This window comes from Equus quagga, unplaced genomic scaffold (genome assembly GCF_021613505.1).
Source record: "Equus quagga isolate Etosha38 unplaced genomic scaffold, UCLA_HA_Equagga_1.0 599_RagTag, whole genome shotgun sequence".
NCBI lineage: Eukaryota > Metazoa > Chordata > Mammalia > Perissodactyla > Equidae > Equus > Equus quagga.
Genome location: NW_025800286.1, coordinates 10,772 through 38,199, shown reverse-complemented (window position 1 = coordinate 38,199; position 27,428 = coordinate 10,772). Strand labels below are relative to the sequence as shown.

Genomic DNA, 27,428 nt, shown 5'->3' with positions numbered 1-27,428 from the left:
ATGGGTTTTTATCACCAGTTGAGTAAATGGATGTATACAATTCAAACGAATCATACTCACAGTGTATCTAAATCTGCCTTTTCTGTTCCACAGGTAAGGGAAAAATTCAGGTCATTTTCAGAATGTTTTAGGAGATAAAATCTAAAATATTAACGTCAAATATGTTATAAATTCCCCAGTATTAAAACCTTTAGTTGATGTCTATTGCATAGGTGAATAAAGAAAATAGAAACCATTGGATTTATATTTGTATAGTTAAGTGAGAGTGCTCCAAATTGAGTGTATGCTTTCATTTTCCTGATGGAAGATGAATGATCAAAGAACAATAAGGAAAAGAACAAGGACAATAGGGAAAATTTATCAGTGTAATGCAAGAAAATATTTGACCTGTTCAAATATCTAATGGCTTATATTTTAATATAATGTGGAAACAATCTACTATCCTTTTATTTTTCTAGCTTTTTGGTGCAGAAGCCACTGCAAATTACTACTATTTCATAACATTTTTCTACTCTCAATGTTTAAAAAATATTTAAATATATGTCAAGAATCCTGTGTTACATTACTGGGAGTGACAATTGAGGAAATCAGTTATAGAAGGAAGTCATGGTACTATAGGAGGCAGCATAAAATGGTGAAAGTGCATGCCCTATGAGAGAGACCTGGGAATGAATCTTGTCTCTGTTATTAATTAAGTGTGAGAGTTGCACACTATGCTATAATGTGCCTAAAAATCTGTTCCTGCTGCATGTGCTCAACACATGACTAATATTATTTTTCTCTTCCTTTGAAAACAATGTTACAATGTTGAGCCAAAGATATTTGGAATTTTCAGCCTTTTATTAAAATAGTATTTTTACAATTCACTTTACCTTAATTTTAAAAGTTGGCTGTATATTATTAAATTCTTCACAAATCATAGTCATTTTCTCTTTATAAGTCTCAGTCCTCTCAATATATTCTAATATTGACTTAGTGATATCTAACTTTTATTTTGGCATCTAGTAGAAATTCCTGTTTCAAGAGAAATTTAGTGGAAGTATTTAACATTGCAATCTTTCACTATTTTATTTAACAAAGTAAACTTAAGCACATTGTAACATAGCAAATGGTATTCTGGTGATCCGTGTGTATTTTTTATCTCAATAGATCACACAATCCACAAACTCTTTATTCTCTAAAGATTAATAGAAGACATACAGAGTGAGTAAAGGAAAAAAATCACAATCAAAATATGATGCATTAGGTGGCCAGCCTGTTCGCATAGTGGTTAGTTCACACGCTTTGTTTTGGTGACCCATGATTTTTGCAGGTTGAGTTCCCAGGCACAGACCTAGTGCACTCGTCAAGGCACACTGTGGCAGCTTCCCACATAAAATAGAGAAAGATTCACACAGATGTTAGCTCAAGGCCCATCTTCCTCACACAAAAAATAAATAAATAAAAATACGATTCATTTGACTTAATCCTGATAGAATAATGTTTTGGTGTGTGTTAATAATCACAAAACAAACATATTACATGTAGCTGAAGAATGAAATATATGGCTTAAGGTTCTGGTCACATACATTTTTCAATGATTAGTTATAATTTTACTTTTGTGACTCAATATTTGCTAATGCTTAAAAAATAAATATATCTGATGGTAAAATTTCAGGTATATAGTCATTTTAACATTGTAACTAAAATTGGACATATTTAAATGAAATTGCTTTATACAATTATTGCTTTACACATTCACCTAGTCTACCTGCTTATATGTTGTTTTTCTGTGTGGTCATTCAAATACATTACAATTTTAAAAAATAATAAACTTTGGAGAGAAAGTCTAACATCGTACATGGATTTTAATCATAAACGTAGTCGACGAAAACATACTTTCAGATTCTAAATCCTATATTATTTGCTTTGAATAAGATATATCATTGAACTGGAGTCAAGAATTGTATTGGGGCTGATCTTTTTCTTGTGACTCCTGGCCACATTTTTAAAAGATAGATTTCATTATATTCATCAAATTTTGTATTTATTTCTTTTGATTCTGCTTTTACCTCATGTCCATAATCTCTTTTAACCCTGTATAAACACTCAACTCAAACTCTGTTCAGTTAATATTCATGTCATCCTTCCCAGGATACTTTAAAATAAAGGGGAAAAAACACTATTTGGGGGTTTTCCAATCAAGTTATTAACACATTTTTAGTTAAAAGATACATATTAAAACATCTTACAGTATTAGAGCCCCTCAAAAGTATTTCATTTAATTAGAGTATGTAGTTTGTGGTTTCTAATTTGTTTTGTTTTTATTTTTATTTATAATAAATAGGATTCAATCTAAATTCTCCCTTCTCTGAACTCTAATGTGAGTATTTCTTGTTTTCTGTGGCTTTATTGCTTTCCAATAATTCAATTAAAATATTTTCCTTTATATTGACTATTTTTCTAAGATTCTTGACTTTGTCTTTCCCAGGAGATTGTGGAATGTGCTTTCTTCTCCTCCTATAACTATTTCTAATCGAAAGGCATCTTTCTCTTACTGATGGGATCCAGGTCAACATATTGAAGCTGGAGCATACATTCAAGTGTACACTTGATTTCTGATTTGTTTAATAACGAGATTATATAGGAAATATTTCTGCTATTGTTTTCTCCTTTTTTTTTGATGAAGATTAGCCCAGAGCTAATTGCTGCCAATCCTCCTCTTTTCACTGAGGAAGACTGGCCCTGAGCTAACATCTATGCCCATCTTCCTCTACTTTATATGTGGGACGCCTACCACAGCATGGCATGACAAGTGGTGCCATGTCTGCACCCGGGATCCGAATCAGCGAAACCCAGGCTGCTGTGGTGGAATGTGGGCACTTAATCTCTGCACCACCAGGCCGGCCCCTGTGCTATTCTTTCTTTCATTTCTTTATACTATTTTGCTCTTTTTTCTCTTTTGAGGAAAATTATCCCTGAGCTAACTACTGTCAATCCTCCTCTTTTTTCTGAAGAAGACTGGTCCTGAGCTAATATCCATGCCTATCTTCCTCTACTTTATATGTGGTATGCCTACAATAGCATGGCTTTTGCCAAACGGTGCCATGTCCACACCTGGGATCCAAACTAGTGAACCCCAGGATGAAGAGAAGCAGAATGTGCAAACCTAACCGCTGTGCGACCACGCTGGCCCTTATTATTTTGCTCTTAAATATTAAGTTTTATGTCTTGGTGTAAGCAATGTTTATTTTTGTTGTTATATTTTACTTAGTTCCTTTTAAAGAAGGACTTTAATTGTGACTCCAGTAATAATCTACTTGCTATTTCACTAGATCCACAATAAATAATGCCTAAATAAGTATAATACCTTGAAAAAATCATACCATATATTTTTTCTTAATAATTCTTCCCTTTTCACCACAGATTTTTAGGGAGTTGAAAAGCTTATAGAATTTAGATATCCAAAAATAATAGATATGGCCAACTATTTAGTCAAAAATGATGATGTAGTTCTTAGTATTTGAGAAATGTATTTGATTGATATATAAGTTGTCATGCAAGTGCTTAATTCAATCACTGTTTATTGTCCTTAAAAAACTCTTGATTAGTTCTTTCAGACACAGTCTAGAAGATCTAATATAGTTAGAAAATGTTTAGAGATTAGCTCATAAAATGTTACACTCCAGGATGTTGCTATTCTGTAGAACCAACTTAGTTCAGAATATTTTATATTTAACATAAATGTAAAGATTGTATCTCATTAACACATTTTATCTTTCAATATTTACTCCAATATTGTAAAATAAATATTAATATTCTTATTCTACAGGTGAGTATATTTTAACAAACCATTTTACACAACTACTGAAAGGCCTAGAATGCTGATGTTCTATTCAAATGCTCTGTACAGTGATATACTACCTCACTTGTTTGCATGTTAGAAGGAAATTAGCTTTTAGCCAATCACTTGGTGTTTTAATGTGATTTAATGTGAAAACAGCTAATAGATGTCTTATGTGATTAATATGAAAACAGCTAATAGAATACAGTGAGAAATTAACGAGTTGAGTTGATGGTTGATGAATTACATGAATTCAGCTAGTGAGTGAACATCCATATTTTCCATTTGAATCTGCAGTGAATGGCATAAACACTTGACCCCCTGTTGTCACTGTTTCCTCATCTGCAACTGTGAAATTATACATTGCCAAAAAATAAATAGGGGGACATACCTCACCATCCTATGGGTCAAAATATTGGTTACTGTTTTTGTAGTAAATGAATTATAATTTTTTGAATATTTTCAAGTTTATTCCATGGGTTTCAACACGTAGAATGTCACAGAAGTTGCTATATTTGTACTGAATGGCTTCACAGACAATTTTGGACTGCAAATCATCTTATTCTTTCTGTTTCTAGCAACCTGCCTGTTTACTCTGATAGGAAATTTGGGACTGATTGTGTTGGTTATTGGAGATTTCTGTCTCCACAACCCATGTACTATTTTAGTAGGGTGTTATCATCAGCACATGCCTGCTAGTCTTCAATAATTACTCAAAATATGTTAGTGGATTTTATGTGAAAAATAAAGCCATTTCATTCCTGGGATGTGCAAAACAAATGTTTCTTGCTGTTACTTTGGAACCATGGAATGCTTTCTCTTGGCTGCAATGACGTGATCACTATATAGCAATCTATAACCCTCTACTGTATTCAGGTAGCACGCCACCCATGTGCCACTCATCATTGCTTCCTATCTCAGTGGCATCTTGCATGTTACTTTATATACATTGGTTACACTTAGCCTATCCTTCTGTACGTTCAGTGAAATTAGACATGTCTTTTGTGACATCCCTCCTACTCTTGCCACTTCTTGTTCTGATATTCATGCAAAGCAATTTATACTCTTTTACTTTGTGGGCTGATTTGAAATATCCACTATACCTATAGTCCTGCTCTCTTATGGTTTCATTCTGTTGGTGATTCTGAGGATACACTCTGCTGAAGGGAGAAGAAAATTTTTTTCTGCAAGTGGCTCTCACCTAACTGGAGTGTCAGTTTTTTATGGTACACTTCTCTTCATGTGTGTGACCAAATTTCAGCTATGCTTTGGATCATGACATGGTAGTGTTGTTACAGGCTCTTAACATCAGCCCTGATATCAGTTCCCCCACATTGTACCCAGTGTATACAGCGTATACTGGGGTTAAAACTAAAACCCAGAACCCCTTTCCCACTTCTCCAGCTTCACTCATATGTAAATACCTCTTTCTTTAAACTTTTACTCCTTGAGCTTTACAACTAAATGGAAGTTACAAACTGTCAAAAGCACAGGTGGCCTGGAGTTGGAGACACACTAAAGTTTAGCTAATCATGTGTCCTTGAAGATTGCCAGGAAAGCTGCTGTCTCAAGAATATCAAGGAGCGGAGGATTCCCAGACCTCAACTCCTCAACTCCCGGCGCTGGAACGCACCTCAAACAGGAAGATGAGACAATGGCGAAGGACGCCCACCTGCCATCCTCCTGTCTCACCATGCCCCCTACCTCGCTGCAAGCAGCTTCTCAAGGCCAAACGCAGGCTGGTGGAAAAGCGCTGACATGCACAAGCTACATGTTCCCCTCTCTTACACAAAACACCAAATAAAAATCCCTACCCATTCCTCATCGGGGAGCTAGCAATTTTTGAGGCATGAGCCCTGGCTTTGTTCCCTGTGCCTGGCATAGTAAAAACCTTTCCTCTTCCACTCCACACTCTATTTTCCTTATTTGGATTGGCATCGGGTCCAGAGACCGAACTTTCAGTTACCAATTTGGCGACCCAGATGGGACCTGTGGGTGGTTCCCACTGAGACCCTCTTGGCTTGACGGATGCTTCAGAGTCGTACTACGCACCTGCCCCAATAGTGGAAGTGGAGGGTTGGAGAAAGTCTCAGGGAGGCCAGGCTACCGAGGGCCAGTGCTTAGCTGATGGGACTTAATCTCAGGTCGAATCCAGGTCTGCTCCCTTGGCCAGACACCGCGGAGTGCCAGTGACAGCTGGAGGGGCCGCTCCAGCAGCTGCCAAAGCCCATTTTGCTTTGGGAGTCTTCCCTCCTGCCTCCTCCCAGGGCAACTGTTTGGACCTTTTGTTACCAGGGAAACTATCTTGAGGAAAAGCAAAGTGCATTTTTTTTGGAGTCGCAACGCCCTGGCCAAATTTTGGTAAGTTCCCCACATGTGCACAACAGAGTTCCCTTGTCCTTGCTCATTTGGGAACATCTGCATAGTGGATCTTCATTTGTCAGGCACCCCTGAGTGTAGGACATGGACTAAGCTGGGACTGGAACCACTTTGGTTTTCGTTTTTGGCTTCAGTTTGTGGTCGAGAGTTTTTGGGAAAGCACACTTGTTTGGTGATGTGGGGATGGCGAGCCAAAGAATAGAAAGAAAGATTTCTTGGACTCTCAAGGTCTGGCCATAGTGCTCTTTTATTTAGAGAATAGTATGGAATAGCATGGGGACAGGACCCATGGGCAGTCAGAGCTGCTGCTGCAATGTGTTAAGGGTTAGGGCTAAATTTATAAGGCACAGGTATGTGACTTATTTTTACTGGAAAAAGAAAAGATGATGTAAAAAGTCATTAAATGATTTCAGTGCAGATGGGGTCTGGTTATTGTGCGGTCATATAACTTTAGATACAAATCTGGTCATATAAATCAGCATGTAGGTGAGGATGCCCTGGGCTTCTGTCCCTGGGGCAGACCTAATTCACACCATAAAAATCCATTGGGTCATATAGATCGGCATGTAGGCCAGGTCACCTTGGGCTTCTCTACTTGGGACAGCCTTAATCCACATCATTTGGTATTTGTTTTTGTCTGTCTGTTTTTTTTTCAAAGCATCAACATGGGAGGCGCCATATCTGTTCCAGCTAAGAGCCCCTTGGGGAAAATATTGGCTGATTGGTCAACCCATAGTTATAACCCAATGAGGAAAAATCAAGTGGTATTTTATTGTAACACTGCCTGGCCAAAGTATGTCTTGGAAAGTGAGGAAAGATGGCCATTGAATGGAACTTTAAATTATTACACTATATTGCAGTTGGAGTGGTTTTGTGAATGGTCTGGGAAGTGGGATGAGATTCCGTATGTGCAGGCTTTTATGAGGTTGCATAATCAGGAAGGTGAATGGCCAGGGACCAAGCTGATGGTCCAAAGAAAAGCCAAGCCTCTGGTAGTCAAAGAACCCACCAGGGTACTCCTTTTGGCCAGGGGTCTTCTGGAATGGGGGCAGGGCAATTCCCTCTGCACCAGCTGCCTGTAGGGACAGACGGTCAGGGGCAACCAGCCGCCTACTATTGGACTTACACCCGTTTCTCAACCTCTGATTTGCTAAGTTGGAAAAACCAGAACCTGTCCTACCGGGAAGACCCACAAAAGATGACAGATTTGTTTACAACTATTTTTTCTACCCATCGCCCTACTTGGGCAGACATTCAATCTTTGTTAAGTATAAAGCTTACAGGCAATGAGCAGCGACTTGTAGTGGTAAAAATCAAGGAAGAGGCTCAGCATTTGCATGATGAGGATCCCAATCAAACTCCCACTCCTGACATGGCCATTCCCCAAGACGAGCCCAGTTGGGACCCAAACGTGGATGCAGTGAATGCACTATTAAGCCATTACCAAAGGTGTGTGTTGGCTGGACTTAAAAAAGGAGTCCCCAAACAAAGGAGCCTAAACAAAATTCAGGAACTCCAGCAAGAAACAGGAGAAAACCCTGCAGCGTTTTTAGAACGCATATATCAGGCCTACAGAAAATATACTGATGCAGACCCAGAAGCCCCTGAAAACCTTCAGATGGTCAACATGACCTTTATTGGACAGAGTGCCCCAGACTTTAGGAGGAAGCTTAATAAGGTCGAAGGGGCCATAGCCATGAGCCCTGGTCAATTAGTGGAAATTGTCTTTAAGGTTTATAATGCTCGGGAGGAGCATAGGGCCAGGCCAAAGTGCTCTATGCAGCTTCCCTAAACTGGAGAAATGGGGAAGGGGATCCAAGACTGAGGAGGAAAAGACGCCGAAAGTAAGAGAGAAATGAGGGTGCCTATTGCAGGGAGAAAGGGCACTGGAAAAACGAATGCCCTAAGGTAGAAATAGACACCAAAGGGGAAAGATGTCTTCCCCTACAAAGGCTCATGGCCCCTCAAGTCCAGGACGTAGAGGAGGAAGATGATGATTGACGGGGCCTGGGGTTCTTTGCCATGCTGGCAGCTTCCATTCCAATAGTGCCCCACAAGCCCTGGGTACAAATGACAATGGGGACCCAATTGGTTGATTTTCTAGTGGATACTAGTGCCACTTATTCGGTGTTAAACAGCAAATTGACATCATTAAGTAATTCCTGAATTTCCATTGTTGAAGTCACAGGAGAAACTCAGCAGAGACCCATGCTACAACCGCTGGAATGCAGCTTGGGCGAGCAAAAGTGAAAACATAGCTTTTTATATATACAAGATTGTCCCATTCCTCTCCTCAGACAAGATTTGCTTTGTAACCTGAATGCTCAGATAACTTTTTCACCCAAGAAGAAGCAGCTTCACCTGAGAAAATACACTCAGACTACAAGCCCTCCTGGAAAGAACGGAAGAAGGAGAGCACCCAATACCGCCTGAGATCCACGAACAACTGAGTACAGCTGTCTGGGCTGATGGGGTGCCTGGACAAGCCTGATCTGCCACCCCAATAAAAATTGAACTTAAAAAAGGAGCCTCTTGTCCGAGAAAGAAACAATGTCCCCTGAAGAAAGAGGCCTTAAAAGGTATCCAACCGGTTTTGCAAAGATTTTCATAGCTTGGGTTGATAAGGCCCTGCCAATCATCATATAACACTCCTATTTTACCAGTCAAAAGACCACACTCAGATGAGTACCGGTTTATGCAGGATTTAAGAGCCATTAATGACATTGTACAGGATATACATCCAACAGTACCAAACCCCTATACACTATTAACTACTGTACCAGGGCAATATGGCTGGTTTTCAGTGTTGGACATTAAGGATACTTCTTTTTTGCATTCCATTAGAAAGAAAATCTCAACTACTGTTTGCCTTCGAGTGGCAAGACCCAGATACAGGGGGCCACCAACCAATATTGTTGGACTCTGTTGCCTCAGGGGTTTAAGAACTCCCCTACCCTGTTTAATGAAAATTTGGCAAAAGACTTGAGGGGACTCCAACTCAATCAGGGAACATTACTACAATATGTTGATGATTTGCTGATAGCAAGTCCTAGTTACCAGCACTGCTTGAACAACACCATTATAGTGCTAAATCACCTTGCCTGGTGTGGCTACAAGGTATCCCCCACAAAGGCCCAAATCTGTAAACAAGTGGCCTATTTGGGTTTTCAAATAAGCCAAGGCACCTGCAACTTAATGTCTGACCGATGACAGGCGATTTTGCAGGTGAGAGCTCCTCAAAATCTAAGACAGTTAAGGGGATCCTTAGGTATGACAGGGTTTTGCCGGATCTGGATTCCCAATTTTGGATTGACAGACAAACCATTATACGATGCTTTGAAGCGAAAAGAAGCAGATCCCCTTTTATGGTCAGGAGAATGCCAAGAGGCATTTGAGGCTTTAAAGCAAAAGTTGTTGACTGCACCAGCCTTGGGCCTTCCTGATCTAAAAAAGGAATTCAAGCTATATGTACATGAGAGAGGGAATAGCTCTGGGAGTATTGATGCAATGTCTGGGAGAGGTGCCCAGACCATTGGCTTATTTATCTAAACAGTTGGATCAGACTGCCAAAGGATGACCCCCATGTCTGTGGGCTATAGCCGCCACCTGTGATTTACTCCAGGAAGCAGAAAAATTTACCCTAGGACAGCCTATCAGGGTATATGTTCCCCACCAAGTGCTTGTCCTCCTTGAACAAAAAGGGGGATATTGGCTAACTGCCGGGAGGATTGGCAGGTACCAAGCTATTTTGTTAGATGACCCCAATGTCACTTTAAGGACTGTAACAACCTTAACTCCTGCCACCTTATTACCAACCTATGAAAATAATATTAACTCTCATAATTGCCTAGAAGTCTTAGATACTGTGTGTTCCAGCTGATTAGACTTGTCAGATCAGCCCTTGACAAATCCTGATTGGGACCTGTTTACTGATGGCAGCAGCTTCACGGGGGATGGGCAAAAATGAGCAGGCTATGCAGTGGTAACAGAAGGCGAGGTTATCGAGGCACAAGCCCTCTCCCCAGGAACATCGGCACAAAAAGCAGAGTTAATTGCTTTTACGAGGGCTTTGCAACTATCCCAAGGGAAAAAAGTATATATATACACGGATTCTAAATATGCATTCATGATAGTCCATGCACATGGGGCCATATGGAAGGAAAGAGGGCTGCTGACTGTGGGGCAAAAGGAAATAAAATATGCCCCAGAAATATTAGCTCTACTACAAGCAGTAAGAGAACAAAAGGCAGTAGCCATTATGCACTGCCCAGGCCATCAAAAGACTGACTCATATGTGGCTGTTGGAAATTGAATGGCAGACAAGGCTGCCAAGAAAGCCATCAGAGGGCCTAAATTTTGGGGGGCCCTCATCCCGCAATTGGACTTAAGTAAACGTGACTCCTCCTATATGGAGGAGCATTTGAAAAGGGCACAAGAATGAGGGTTTAATAATTGGGATCCTTCTCACAAATGGAAAATAAATCCTCATTGTCTCATTCTATTCCCTGAGGCCCTGATGTGGCCCTTAATAAAATACTTGCATGAATGCACTCATTATGGAAGAGATGCATTAGTGGACCTCTTACGACCTCACCTCAGGATCCTAAGCTACACCAACTGGCTCGAAAGGCCTCCTACTCTAGCCCAATCTGTGCCAGACACAACCCAAAAACAGAAAGGCAACGCTTGAGAAAGGGAACTCAATATTCTGGGGAACAACCTTGTGAGGATTGGCAAAAGGACTTTACACAAATGCCTAAGACAACCATGAATTTCAAATACTTCTTAGTATTTGTAGACACTATTTCAGGATGGATAGAAGCATTCCCCACCAGAACTGAGAAAGACATCGAGGTAGTCAAATGTTTGCTGAAAGAGATTGTCCCTAGGCTCCGATGGCCATCTAGCATCCAGAGTGATAACAGACCCGCCTTTGTGGCTGAAGCAACACAAGTAAGTAAAGTTCTTGGGGTCAAACGGAAGCTGCATGCCTCGAGGAGACCACAATCCATGGGAAAAACGGAAAAGATGAATCACACTCTAAAGAAGATAATTGCCAAACACTGTCAAGAAACCCATCTAAAGTGGGACAAAGTGTTACCAATTGCCCTCCTCCATATCAGAGTGGCCCCTAGAAGTGGACTTGGATTAAGCCCCTATGAAATAATATATGGGAGACCCTTCCTAGCTCCATGGGGAAAAGGGGAGGACCCCCATGCAATTACAGAAATTAGATTAAAGCAGTATGTACAACATCTGGGTCAAATATTAACTTCTATGCATGAGTTTATCTCCTCCAGGTCTCCTCCCCATCTCGAAACTTTGCTACATCCATTCCAGCTGGGAGACAAAGTACTTCTGAAGGCGTGGAAGGAACAAGGGCCAGAACAACAACTTGAAGAAAAGTGGAGAGGGCCCTATGATGTGCTGTTAACCACCCATACATCCCTTAAGTTGGCAGGCATAAGACCATGGGTCCACCACACTCGAGTAAAGAAATGTCCAGATAATTTCCAGCCACAAACGTCTTCTCCTGTTAAGTGGGAAAGTAAACCGTTGGAGGGTCTTAAGTTGCTCTTTAGAAAACAATCATGAGATGCTTCATGTTGCTAATCCATTTCTATTCCTTGCATTTTCTAGTTGCAGCCTGGCTGGATAACTCCTTAGTTCACATTGCACAGACCACTGCTAATGCAACACAAGCAGTGGACTGCTGGATTTGCCTTCCCTGAGCTCAGTCCACTCTGGATCATGGGGAGCCCCTGGTACATCCCATATCAGACTTTACTCAGGTTCCCGACGGAGAGTGGGTCCCTACACGAGATCTTAGGGCACGCACCCTCATGTACCGGGTGCGCATTAGTCACGACCTCCTTAAGAACTCTTCTAACATCGCCTGTCTTACACCTCCTCTCTCCTCTAGTACTGCTGTATATTGGACCCAGGGTGCCCAGCGGATACCTGAATACTTTGAAATGACTCTGCCTTCACCTTTGTGGCAACTCCTCTTGTGTTCCCAGCAGCCCACAAGATACCCTGAGGAAGGAATTAAGGCTATAATTGACTATTAATTTCTAGAGCGGCCCTGGATGGAATGAATTGGATTCAAAGTTGGTTACTATTTCTATACTAATAGCTCTGCAGGTTACCATACTCACAATGAAGGTGAAAGTAAGGTCTTTTCTGCCCCTCCCGGACTTGTTTTTGTTTGCAAAAATCAATAATTACCCTTGGGCTATGGAATGCCTCCGCAATTTCACTTTTCCTGCTCAGTGCCTCCTTGGGAATGTGGTGACTCCTTTTACACTCCACAACCTAAGTGAATCAAAACATTAGGCAAGTTCCTTAAAATTATATACCTGAGTTACCCGAGACTTGCTACGAAACATTCCTGATGGAGATGAATATTTCTTTGGGTATACTCTATTGAGCTGGTGGGAGTCGCAGCCCATCAACCTGTGCTCCGCAGTCTATCTCGCACCCTAACAATCATAGCAAGTGAAACTGCCAAGTCCCTCCTCAATGTACAAACCTCTCTCGACTCTTTAGCAAAAGTGGTATTAGTTAATCACATGGCTTTGGACTATATTCTAGCTGAATAAGGTGGAGTTGTGCCATAGCTAACACCTCTTGTTGCACATATATATAAACACTTCATCACAAGTAGAGACTAGCATTGAAAAGATCAGACAACAGGCTACCTGGTTACAACAAACATTAGATCATCGTGCTTTCATCCTAGATGGAATAAACATAGATATGGATGACTGGTTTTCAACCTTATTTTCCTGGATACCAAAAAAATTCCAGTCTGTATTATCTGGCATTTTACATTTTGGTTTATCTATACTTCTATTGATGGCTGGGATATACATTATGTTTAAGTTCCTTTTCTGTTATATTTCTGGTATTTTCAGGACTACAACTGGAACACTAACCACCCATAGAAAAAACTGGCAAAAGCATGTTCAAGCTTTCCACCACAAGGACCCCCTAGTGTTGCCCCAATATGGTAGGAAGCAGCTAGACGGCCAAGATGCCCCTTTTCCATAGAAATGGAAAGCAAGAAATGACAGTGGGGAATATGTTACAGGCTCTTAACATCAGCCCTGATATCAGTTCCCCCACATTGAACCCAGCATGTATGGGGTTAAAACTAAAACCCAAGACCCCCTTTCCTGCTTCTCCAGCTCCACTCATATGTAGATACCTGCTTCTTTAACCTTTGTCTCCTTGAGCTTTACAACTAAATGGAAGTTACAAATTGTCAAAAGCACAGGTGGCCTGCACACTAAAGTTTAGCTAATCATGTGTCCTTGAAGTTAGCCAGGAAAGCTGCTGTCTCAAGAATATCAAGGAGCAGAGGCTTCCCAGGCCTCAACTCCTCCACTCCTGGGGCTTTAACTGCCTCAAACAGGAAGACAAGACAATGAGGAAGGACGCCCAAGTGCCATCCTCCTATCTCACCATCCCCTTGCCTCCCTGCAAGCCAGTTGTATCGTTTACCTTTCCTTTTCTTTTATTTACTACTTTTGAATTATTATTATTATTATTATTATTATTATTAAAACACTCATTTAAAAAACTCATTTTCTAGGGGACAGCCCAGCGACACAGAGGTTAAGTGCACACGTTCTGCTTCAGCAGTCCCGGGTTCACCAGTTCGGATCCCAGGTTCCAACGTGGCACTGCTTGGCATGCCATGCTGTGGTAGGCGTCCCACATATAAAGTGGAGGAATATAGGCATGGATGTTAGCTCAGGTCCAGTCTTCCTGAGAGAAAAGAGAAGGATTGGCAGCAGTTAGCTCAGGGCTAATCTTCCTCAAAAAAAAAAAAAAAGACCTCATTTTCTTCCTCAAGGGATATCTCAAAAGGAGACAACTTACTCAGAATTAGAGTCTTTTTAAGGATATGTTTCTAATTTTGGATTATTAAATTTAAATATGTCAAAAATTCTTTTGCAGAATATCTTTTGCTGTCATATATTCCTACCACAATTTCTATTCATTTAGTTTCTCCAGTTTGAAAGGTTCTCTCCACTGCCATTCAAATGATTCCTCGTTTCAAATGTCAAAATTAAAATATGGTCACATGATCATTATCTTTGCATATAGAAACCATGCAATTGAGGACTGTGTGTGTGTGTTTCTGTGTCTGCATATGGTTCATCGTTGAAGAGATCCTTAAACACAACTTAAAATCATAAAGACAGATAAATTTTATGGTATAAAATTTTAAAGGTCTGAAGGAAAAAATAATCACAAATATTGTAAAAGAAATAGCCTTAGAGTCAAGAAAATAGATATAATTATGCATTTGTTGAATTAATAAATAATAGACTAAAATTCCTTAAAACTATTGACAAAGAAAACACACAGATAATTCACAAAAAAAGAAACCTCTTTAGGCCAATACATACACTTTACTTTTATAATGAACTGAAAAATGTGACTATAAAATGATATAAAACACTCTTTCACATGTATTGCACTAAATAAAGTGAAAAGTCTGGGATGGCCAAGTGATAGCCAGGTGTTGGCATAAAGGAATCATCCCCAATCTGCTAGTGGGGTATAAAAGTGACAACCACTTTGGGAAACAATTGTTAAAAGTCTAACAAGTTTATATCTCAAACAAAATCAGGGAATAATGTATAGTTAAACAAATTAACAAAGGCAAAAGCAAAACCATACGACTGAGTAAAAGAAAAATCCTTGCAGAATAAGACATTCAGTATATCATATACATCAACTTAAATATCTGCAAAATTATAGCATTTTGTTAATGCATATGTGAAAATATAGTTAACTAATTACAACTTATATAGGAATGACAAATTTTAAATATGGTTTACCTCTGGTAAAAAAGATAACAGTAGAATCAGGACCAGGATTAATAGAAAGAGGAATGAGTGAAAAAAAGGATTTCAATTTTATAAGACAATAAAATTTTATAGCAAAAATAAATGAAAGACTGACTAATGTGAATATGTAGAGTCAATTTCATACTTAATATTCATTATGAAAAATACATAAGTTTTAATTTAGGAAACTGCATACTTACATTTTAAGGTTAAAGTTAATAGAATCCTCTTTGTTAACTAAAGCTTTTTAAACTTAGGTGATTTGCAAATGCAAACGGATGTGACTACGCCAAATTTGAAACTTCTGTAAAACAAAAGATACCATAAACAAATTGAAAAGACAACTATTTCATTGCATATAATAGACAAAAATTTATTATCAAGAATATATACAAACTATATAGAAAAATAAAAAATCAGGGAGCTCACTAAAAAAGACGCAAATAACAAACATGTGAAACTATATCTAAATTTATTTTTAAAAAATTTATTGAAGTGAAATTCAAATAATATTAACCATTTTAAAAGTGACAATTCAGTAGCTTTTATTGCATTCTTAACACTGTGCAACAACACCTCTATCCAGTTTCAAAACATTTCTATCACTGCTAAATATCCATCAAGTAATTTGTCCCCAATTCTTCCTCATTTACAGCCCCCACCTACCACCAATCTGTATTCTGTCTCTCTGAGTTTATCTATTCTAGATATTTCACATAAATGATATCCTACTGAATGTGACCTCTTGTGTATGGCTTCTTTCACTTAGCATAATGTTTTCAAGATTCACATATGTTGTAATATGTATCACTACTTCATGCTATTTTATTTTGGTTTATTTTATTGTGGTATTTTATTTTATTGTGGTAAGAATACATAACATGAGACTTATCCTCTTATCAAATATTTAAATATATAATAGAGTATTGTTAACTGAAGGCAGAATGTCGTACAACAAATTTCTAGAACCAATTTATCTTGCTTAGGTGAGATTTATGCCAGTTGACTAGCAACTCCTAATTTCCATTCTCCCCTTGTTTCTGGCAAACATCATTCTACTTTCTGATTATAAGAGTTTGACTATTTTACATAAGTCACATAAGTAAAATTTGCAGTATGTGTCCTGTGACTAGCTTATTTCATTTAGCATAAGATCCTCAAGGTTCATTGATGTTGTAGCATATGGAAGGATTTCCTTCTTTTTTAATGTGAATATTATTCCATTGTATGTGTATACCAAATTATCTTTATCCATTTATTCCATGATGGACTTTCAGCTTGTTTCCACATCCTGGATATTGTAAATAGTGCTGCAATGACCATGTATTTTTAAATGGCTATTCAAGATCCTGATTTCAATTATGTTGTATAAATCTCCAGAAGTGAGATTGCTAGCTTATATGGTAATTCTACTTTTAATTTTTAGAGGAATATCCATATTGTTTTTCATAGCAGTTGCGCCATTTTGCATTCTTACCAACAGTGTACAAAGGTTTCAATTTCTTCATATCCTCATCAATCCTTGCTTTTCTTTTTTTTTTTTCTATAACAGCCATCTTAGCAGCTATCAGGTGATATTGTGATTTTGTCTTTCATTTCCCTAATAGTGATTTTGAACATGTTTTCATACATTGGTTGGTGACTTACATGTATTTTTTAAAAAATATCTATTCAAGGCCATAGCCCAGTTTTACATGGGGTCATATGTTTTTTTTTCCTATTGAGTTGCAGGATTTCTTTATACATTTTGAAAATTAATCCATTGTCAAATATATGATATGAAACTATTTTTTCTTATTTAGCAATTTGCCTGTTGCTTTGTGGATTTTTTTTTTTTTTTGCTCTGTGGAAGTTTTCTTTTTTTAATTTGATGTAGTCTCAGTTGTCTATTTTTGCTTTTATTGCCTGTGCTTTTGGTGTCATATCCACAAAATCATTCTCAAACACAATGTCATGAAGCTGTTCCCTCGTGTTTTTTTCTAGGAGTTTTACAATTTCAGATTTTATGTTTAAGTCTTTAATCTATTTTGAGTTGATTTTTGTGTATGCTGTAAGATAGGGGTTCAAGGTCATTTGTTTGCACTTGGCTTCCCAATTTTCCCATTGCAATTTATTGAAGAGACTGTATCTTCTGTATAGTATATTCCTGGCTCCTTTGACAAAAATTAATTGGCTATACATGTGTGCATTTATTTCTGGGCTTGCTATTCTGTTCAATTACTCTATGTGTCTGTTTTTATGTCAATACCATACTTTCTTGATTACTATCGTTTTGTAACATATTTTGAAAGCAGGAAGTGTGATGCCTCCAATTGTGTTCCTGTTAAATATTTCTTAGACTATTCATGATCTTTTGTGGCTCCAAAAGCATTTTAGAATTGCTTTTTCTATTTCTTCAAAAAATACCATTGGAATCTTGAAAGGGATTGCATTGACTCTGTATATTTCTTTGTGTAATATGAACATTTAAACAGAATTTTTTCAATCCATGAACATGGTATGTCTTTCCATTTGTATGGGCTGTCTTTAATTACTTTAATCAAAGTTTTGTAGTTTTCAGCTTACAAGTCCTTCACCTCCTTAGTTAAGTTTATTTATAAGTATTTTATTCTTTTTTGTTATGTTTCATTTCTTTTTATGGATTGACAATATCCCATTGTATGCATATACTACAATTTGTTTACCCATTTATGTTTTGATGGACATTTGACATCATTCCACCTTTCGGCTATTGTGGATCTTACTGCTTGTACACGTCCTTGTTTGATTACCTGTTTTCAATTCTTTTGACTATACATCTAGGCTAGAATTGTGGGGTCATATGGTAATTCTAGGTTTAACTTTTGGGGAACTGCCAAACTGTTTCCCACAACAGCTGAACTATTTTATATTTTATTTTACATTGTTGCCAAATAAATCAATTTCTTCACATCCTCACTAATATTTTTTTTCTGATTTTATTTCATTCTTATTTGGTGTTGAGTTCTTATCGTGGTTTTGATTTACATTTCCTTAAAAATTAATAATGTTGAACATCAGGTGCTTATTAGTAACTTGAACATCTCTTTGGAGAAAATTCTATTCAAGTCCTTTGCCCACTTATTAATTGTCTTATTTGACTTTTTATTGAGTTGTAGTGTTCTTTTTATATATTTGAGATGGACAACGCTTATGGAATATATTATTTGCAAATGTTTTCTTCTGTTCTGTACATTGTCTTTTTACTTTATTGATAAAGTCCTTTGATGGACAGAAGATTTAATTTGGATGAAGTCCAAATTATCTATTTATTATTTTGTTTCTTGTGACTTTGGTGTCATATATAAGAATCCATTGCCAATTCCAAGGTCATGAAGAGGTACCTCTATTTTTTCTGAGTTTTATAGTCTTAGCTCTTATATGTAAGTTGTTGATCCAATTTGAGTTGTTTTGACAATGGTGTAAGTTAGGAATATGACCTTTTTAATTTGCATGTATATATCCATTAGTTACAGGAGTCTAAATTCATTTTTAATCAGTGCCCAAAGTATAACTGCAATGATATACCATTGCTTTCTTTGATTTAGCAAAACTTGAATTGATTGGCATTATTAAAAGCTGCTATAAATGTGAGTACATAAATAATCCCAACTTCCCTCTGGAGATATAAGTTGGTGAAATTAATTTAAAGACTTCTTTGCTGTGTCTACTATATTTGAAAATATTTATACCGTATGACCTAATAATTTTCAAGTATCACCCAAGTATATAGACTAGATGCATTATTGTCTGTGAGCAAAATAAGGAATAAAATATATGAATTGCATTATCATTCCTTACAGAGAAGACTCAGAAGCAATGAAAATGCCCATAAAATTTAAATGCATGAACCAAATCCATAACAATAGAGATCTCAAAATCTTATGTATGAACACAAGAAAAATATATGCGTCAATCACAAAAAGATATAAATGTCATAAATTCATTTATATACATTTTAAAATTACATAACTACAATAGTGTGTATGATTATGTATCTAAGAACAGTAAATTCATTTTTTTTTTACAAAAAAGACAATATAGATGAACCTAGAGGGCATTATATCAATTGAAATAAGCTAGTCACAGAAGGACCAATACTACATGCTACTATTTATGTGAGGTGTATAAAATAGTTAAACACATAGAATCAGATAGTAGAATGGTGGTGGTCAGGGACGTGTCAAAGGGGAAAATGGGAGTTGCTATGTAACAGGTATAAAGTTACAGTTCTGCAAAATGATTAAGTTCTAGAGATCTATTATGCAGCATTGTACTTATAGTTAGCATTACTCTATTGTATACTTAAAATTTGATGAGTGTAACTCTCTTGTTAAATGTTCTTACCAAAATGAAAAAAAAATCAGAGCTATGGAAAAACATAAAAAGATTTTAATAGGTAATCGTTGTTGCCTCTAGACAAGGTAAAAGGAATGGAAATGAGGGAGGTTAGATCAATGCAAATTTAGCTTATATGTAATTATATAGTATTTTGAAATAACGAATTATATAAGGTAGGGCTATTTTTTAATGTGGGTGATGGGGATAAGGTCTGTAAATGTTCTTTTTCTGCATATATATATATATATATATATGCAGGTGTATGTATATGTCTAGAAATGTGTGTGTGTTTCTTACAAATATTTTAAAAGGTGAAATTTTGTGATCCAATGATGATCTTGGCTTAGAATTTCATCTGCTTGACCAAGGTAAGTTTATTAAAAAGAATATTCAAAATTTAGGAACAATAAATAATAAGCTTCAAATCAGAGATTAAGCTATAATAGAAAGCATCAATAAGAATGGAAAGAGTAAAAGAAGCAGTTTTTTAAAAAAATATTTACCATGTTATGGGAAGGCTAAATCGATAGGGAACTCGGCAGAACATATGAGGGATTGCAAGTATTGTTAACTGAGCATGGCACAGACTGTCATTGGTCATATGAGAGACTACATACAAAGGACATGACAAAAGAGGGAAACATATAACATTCATGTGGATATTTGTACTCTGGAAAGAACCTCAAGGATTTAAATTCATTGTAATGAGTAATTTAAAGTTGGTAAAAATCTTTGTAATTTCCTCTTTATTGTCCACAATTTTTAGGTTACTTCATTAATTTTATAACTTAGAATATATCAGACCCTCAGTAGATATTGGGTACACCAAGTTAAAGAAGGAAAATTTGTGTCCTTCCTTAAAGTAGTGAAAATTCTAGAGAATGATGTGCAAGCTATCACTGTTTCTTTATCAAAGTTAATATCACATGAGAGAGATTACAACACTAGGAATGAAAGTCTCATATTCTATTTCAGAATTTTAGGATAGATATTGTATTCATTCATTCACTTATTCATAATTAATTCTATCAGTCAGTCAGTCAACAAATATCTTTTGAACGTCTACTCTTTCTTGAATATTATTTCAGAAGGTGTTAATACAAAGACAAACTATTTCCACATACCCTTTGCAATTGTAAAACTTATAGACTAGCAAATGCATCCAGAAAGTAAAATAAAAAAAGTTATCAGTATTTAATTATGATATTTATATATCCATGAGAAAAGGTCACAGAAGTATATGAAAAAATATATTTCCATCAAAATGATTTTAATTAAAAACCAGAAATAGGACCAGTTTATGATGGTTGCTTTATGAATTGCAATAAGATAATTGCTATTCAATCTTCTTACAACCATTTACATTTTTTTTCTGGTAAGGAAGATTGGCCCTGACCTAAGATCTGTGCCAATCTTCCTATACTTTGTATGTGTGACACCACCACAGCATGGCTCCATGAGTGGTCTGTAGGTCCATGCCTGTGATCTAAACCCGCAAACCCTGGGCCACCAAAGTGGAGTGTGGAAACTTAACCACTAGGCCACTGGGCTAGCACCAGGGCTTGCTCTTGACACAAGAATGGAGGTTTTGTCTTCAATTTTATTCCCAATATTCACATTAAAATTGAACATAGGGGCCAGAACTCTGTGCTTTCTAACTGCTTTCTAACTTCCATCCCACTACAAGCAATGACACTTCTCAGCAAGTATAGGGGTACAATTCAAAACAAGTAAACAAAAGGTGGAATCATTGCATGTGACTGTTGTTTAATATGATCATCAAAGAGTGTTCCTTGTCTATCTCCACATTTTTCACTTTCTGGATGAAATTTGTGAGTGGAGACCTGACTAATGAGCATCCAATTTGTCTTTCTTTTCCTGGTGAGTCAGATATTTATCTGGTAATTCTGGCTCTCATGTTCATGGACTGGGGCCATAAACAAACATATTTCAGTCTGAAGGTCTTCAGGGACTTCAGACATTTGTAAAACTCTTTGCATGCTTCATGCAGCAACCATAGGAATGTCTCTCAGCGGATCTCTGTGTACAAGTAGGCTAAACCCAAAAATTTACTTATTACTAATTCTGCATGTGAAGACCAAGTGTCTTGGAAGCTTTATCAATTCAAATCAGACTCAGGACTGAAACGATATCTGCTCTGTTCCTCTTTTCCGAGACTGAAATCTCTGCCCACTGATTGCTAACTGAAAGTGATGGTGATATCATCTAAACAATAGTGTCCAGCATCCATAATGAAAAATTAGACTGCTTGAGGATTTATAAAGAACAATGAATAATCATTACAAAGAGTATATTTCATCTTAGTATAAAAAGGAATGTTTCCTGCCTTTGGACTGGCAGAATTGATGGGTGTTTTAGACAAGATAAGAGGCATCTTAAGTGTTTTTAAAATATAAGATTCTGGGGCAAGACTAGTGGTATAGTGGTTGTTTGTGAGCTCCACTTCAGTGGCCTGGGGTTCATGAGTTTGGATCCCGGGCACAGCTCTACACACTGCTCATCAAGCCATGCTGTAGTAGTATCCCACATATAACATAGAAGATGACTGGTAGAGATGTTAGCTCAATGGCAATCTTCCTCAAGCAAAAAGAGGAAGATTGACAATGGATGTTAGATCAAGGCCAATCTTCTTCACACAAAAAAGAAAAATAAGATTCTGTCTCCAAGAAAGACCTACTAATTGACTTATCAATTAACACAAGTTTTTATTTTGCTAATGGTGATAAATCCTAAGAGAGAACAATTCCTGGTGTCAACAGTCAGTTTCTATGTTGCTGGTGGACACCAAGAGCTCATATTGAGATGCTGTTTGTCCATACCACAACCTATGTTTAAATAAATTTCAGACAAATTCTACAGTTAAGGACCCATGGAACTTACTTGAAATCATTTCAGAGGCTATTTGAAAATTAATCTGCAATATCATTTCTAATCAAAATTGTAGCATAAAATGATTAAGTGTATTTTTAAAGTTGTATTTACTAAGAATTTACTATATAGTAGACCTATAAAATCTTTCTTTTCAGAAATGAACTTGAAAAAACAATATGTAAAAAATTAGAATAGCTCTTATCAGTAACAAATGCAAAATCAAATAAGATTCTGAAGAAACAGGAGAAAACTGATGTTTTACTGCAGAAACTTAATTTCAGTCACAAATGCTTACCAAAATGAAAATCAAGCTTAGCTTTGCTATCTGTTGTATTTCAGAAGAGGGAATTAATAACAGGTAAGGATATACAAATAGAGCCAACCGTTAGGGTCTAGTTCTTAAGATTCATCACTTTTACACTGCAACTCGGGTTCCTTTCCTGGTCAGGGAACCACATCATCCATCTGTTGGTTGTCATACTGTGGCAGCCATGTGTTGTTGTAATGCTGAAAGCTATGCCACAGGTATTTCAAGTCATAGCAGGGTCCACTGGAGCTTCCAGATTCAGACCAGGAAGAAGGGCCTGACCCCTGTTCCTGAAAAAATTGGCCAGGAGAATCCTATGAATAGCATCAGAGCATTGTCTAATAGAGCACTGGAAGGTGAGAGGATGGTGCAAAATGACTAGGGAGGGTTCTGCTCTGCTGTATACAGTCACTAGGAGTCAGGCATTGACAGTATTAACAACAAATATACAAATATTATCCTTTTCCAAAGCTAATTGTCAAAAATTTATTGTAGACAATCTATAATCTCTGTTGTTGATGCTCTTTCTTTGTTCTTGTTACACTAAGGATAAGTTTATTATATAAATTACCAGATAATTATCTGAGTGAAATATACACTGAGTTTCTTAATGTGTAGCAAACAAAATATTATTATCAAATTGAATGCTGACACAGTGTTTTCCATCAAAAGGTTACCTCTGCAATTCTTCTTAGATTCAGTGGTCGGAGACAAGAGAGATGGGATAGCTGGCACAACACCATCGGATCACCTCCAGACACGTCTTAGATGTATGGAATAAAGTATCTTTAAGTTAAAATAAACCAACAAACACCACAGATTCAAGAGAGAATAAGGTTGTGGGAGAGCACAATATGATTTGTTTGTTAAATGTATAGCTAGATATCGTGTCCGAAAATTTTGCACATGCAAAATTATAATTCTCTTGCTATTTCTATTTCAAATGCAAAAGCTTCAGTAAGGCAGAATGAGTTGCTATGACCCAAATATGAAACCACATTAAAAAATCATTAAGAACATGCTAATAGCAATAACTACTGGTACCTATAATTCTGCATTCGTTGTTACCAGACTCTTTGAAATAAACCTATATATGTGCATTATCTCATTTAATTCACACAACACAAGAATATAAATATGTTGTAGGAATTTTATAACTAGTAATTGGTGGACTAACAACCAACCAACAATCAACTAACCAACTAAATGAGCAAATAAAACACATAAAGCAAAACAATAAAACCATACCATTAACCAATATCCTTTGAGTAACTTATTCTCATTGAGTCTCAATTTTCTTATCAGACATAGAAGTAATTATGTCCATCCTCTAGGACACTCCCGCAGAATAATGAGATCATTATTTTCAAAACGCCTAGCATAGTTCTTGGCACGGAGAATGCTAACGACTGTTAACACTCTCCCCAACACGTTTCTCTATAGAAGTAAAACAAAGTGATCAAACTTTAACAAATTAAAACTATAAGTAATATTTTAAAAAGTCAAAACAGGTTTTAAAAATTTTTAAATGAAAGACATAAGCTGGAAAAGATGCCAGAACTATGATTATTGTTCTAAGATCCTACTTCAACATTTTCCTTGCCATTTTCAGGATATATTCCTCAGAGGGGTGACAAAAAGTCTTTTCCACATGTGCTTCTTACGTGATGGCTGTCACTGTCTTCTATGGGACTCTTCATGTATTTGCAACTGCGGACCAATCACCCATTGGATACTAATAAAAGGGCCTCAGTATTCTACATTCTGGCAATGCCAATACTGAATCCCCTCATTTACAGCCTAAGGAACAAGGGCATGAAGGATGCATTGACAAGATTCCTGATTACCCATGTCAATCATTCTGACTACTGTAAATTTAAAATAACTTTCTTTATTTAAAAGTTTTTTTTTTTTTGCTCTCGGAGATACTACTGTTAAGTGACGAGGCAATGAATAGTTAAAAATTCCATTAATTTTGATGGAAAATTTCTAAACTTTTTTATCCCAACCTCAAATACCCAATTTTCCCTACAGAAAAAATGCATTAATTGACCAAAGAAAACACACTTATATAGGTAATAAACAATAATTTGAATATAAACACATTTTAAAATAAAATGTATGATGCTGAAAGGTTTTGATAATTTCTCACAGAGAAGAGAAAGCCTCATAGCTGGTGGTAGAGTTATGTGAGAATCACTTCTTGGAAAGTGGTGGAGTCAGATCGTCTTCCTTGCCACAGATAATTTTCATTCAACTATTAAAAAATTTACTTTTTGCAGCATTTATCCATCAATTTATCGATCTTTTTGAACCCATTTTAATCTTGTGCTTAAAATAAATTTATATCACAGAAAAAAATAGCTTTTAATGGAAAATAAAAACTAAACAAAACATGACTAGATATACATGGAAATAGGACATGTAGCAAAAAAGATTGAAAATTAAATTCTACATTTTTATTCCTGTCACTTGCTGCATGTACACAAAGCAAAATTCGATTTTCATCCTAATGTGACACACAATTATTTTTTTCATGTAATGCTCTTGTACTAAAAATTGTTGTGTAGAGCTGCTTGTCTCTTATGAAGTGATGACAACCTACATCTGCATCTTTTAGCATTTATATTTAATGTGTTTTGGAGTGGAACATTATTAGACAAAAAAAAGTCATTGTCCTCAAAGTGACACCAACTCTCACAGGCACTCATAACTAAAAATAAAGTTAACAGTCATTATGTTCCATATCTCTGTCTGTACATGTAAAACACTACTAACATACAATGGAGTGAGGAAAAGTGAGCATGACATGCAAAGTAAAGATAACAGAAATTGGCACAATTTCAGAATTTTTTTATTTCAAAAGTAAAATTGAGAAATTTTAAGGTTTCAAATGGAGATTTTCTTGTCCCTTAAGGTCTAGCGAAATCTGCTTTGAGCAGCTAAGGCCTCCTCCCTGGAAGTCCACAGGCCTTCACTCCGGTTGTCTATCTTGTCATAGGTCACACCTATCATCTCTGCTGTCTGAAGGGCTATTTCCACAAGCCATCTCAACAAAAATGAAGAACTCCTCTCAGATAAATCATGCAAGACAAACACACAGTGGTGAGCAAATGGCTTACAGACGAAGAGGCTGTGATACCACACCTAACTGCAAAGAGGATGAGGAATAGTCTAGCCACGCGACCAGGAGGAAAAACAAGACATGGAGATCAGCCAGGCTACCCCTGCTGCAGAATGCGTGTCAGATTGTTTTCATCACTTTAACAACTCTTTCATGAGCATTATCCAAAACTATCAATCTTATTACTATTATAGACACATTCAGGTATTAAAACTATATTAAAATCACGTGTTTATCTGTCTCTGTTATAATCTCTGAACTATCTGGATGACATGAATTTGCTTAGTGTATTTTCTATTTCAAATCCAGACCAGTCTTTGGATTATTTTTAAAAAATCATATGTTAAGACAATAAAACAATTTTAGTTCTATAAAGTTAAATCTGATTTAGTTATTTTTTGCAAACTCTTACTAGATGTATAAGCAATACATATTTATAAGTTGGATATCTAGAGTATGAAATTCTTGTGTTCTGATAGTGAATGTATATAGATAAAACAAATATTGAAATGTATCCATATTTATTTAAGTAAATTAAACATATTTATTTTTCCCATATCAGGGGCCCACTCTAGGAGACAGTTCACAGAGGTGTTCATTCATGGATCAGTGAGGACCATACTCAAAGTTGTGAATTGTGATACATGTAGAACTGAATAGTTGGTAACTAACTAAATGCCTGTTACAATGGGAACAAGCATATAATAAATGGAAGTAGACCCAGATAATAATAACAAAAGTCAGCAAAATATTGGTGTTCATGTAATAATATGAATATAGTTTAAAAACATGCAGTTGAGTGAGAAACTTTAGGTATCAAAATGAATTATGTAACAACATATGTGTGCACATTAAAACATGTATTATATTGACTTTATAAGGCTGTATTCCTTTTTAAGGGAAAATAGCAACCTTGTAGAGGAAGTACCCATGTGGGAAGGGAAATTGAAGTGAGGTTGGGGAATGAGGACTGATGATGATTATGGGATATGGAATTAGGTTATCATTTACCCCCATAAGTCACAAAAAAGAATTAAAAATAAGTAATGCATATATTCATAATATTTATTCCTTCTGAGTCTTTTAAAACACTATAAACATGTTTAAAGTGTTTTGTCTTTATCTTTAAACATAAAGCTTGGGAAGAAGATATTGTAGTAAACAGTGAATCTTGAAGTAATTTGTGGGTGATTAAAGCATGTATCCAACAAACACACTTACATACAGATATTTGAGTGCATGAAATAAAAATAATAACAAAAGAAAGCAAGTGAATTTTACATAAAATAATATTTCCTCAAAGGTACCCTAGATAATTAACAAAGACCAGTGGCATAATTTCCTGTTCTCAGATGCATTGGGAATAACAAAGAAATTGCATTCAAGTCTCCAGCAGAGTGTCTCAAAGGGGAAAGACACTGGTATATTCTTCCAGTTGCAGTTAGATTATTAATCATATGAGGGAACCAGAACTCATTCCTCATTTTAGGTGAGTAGATGGCACTCATTATCATAATTACCAAATGACTATTTTAGGTTCCTGTTTTCAGTTTAAATTATAGAAAATAGTCACCAATGCCAGAATTAGTACATTATAGCACACGTATTAATAATCTCTTTTCATAAATCTTTTCTGAATAATGATATGTTTTACCACTATTATGTTCTTTGTGGATAGTA

At 36.5% G+C, this 27,428-nt stretch overlaps 1 pseudogene; it reads left to right on the top strand.

Moving 5' to 3' along the window:
* Positions 1-26,923, top strand: LOC124233979 (olfactory receptor 1086-like; annotated as a pseudogene).
* The last annotated feature ends 505 nt before the right edge of the window (positions 26,924-27,428 follow it).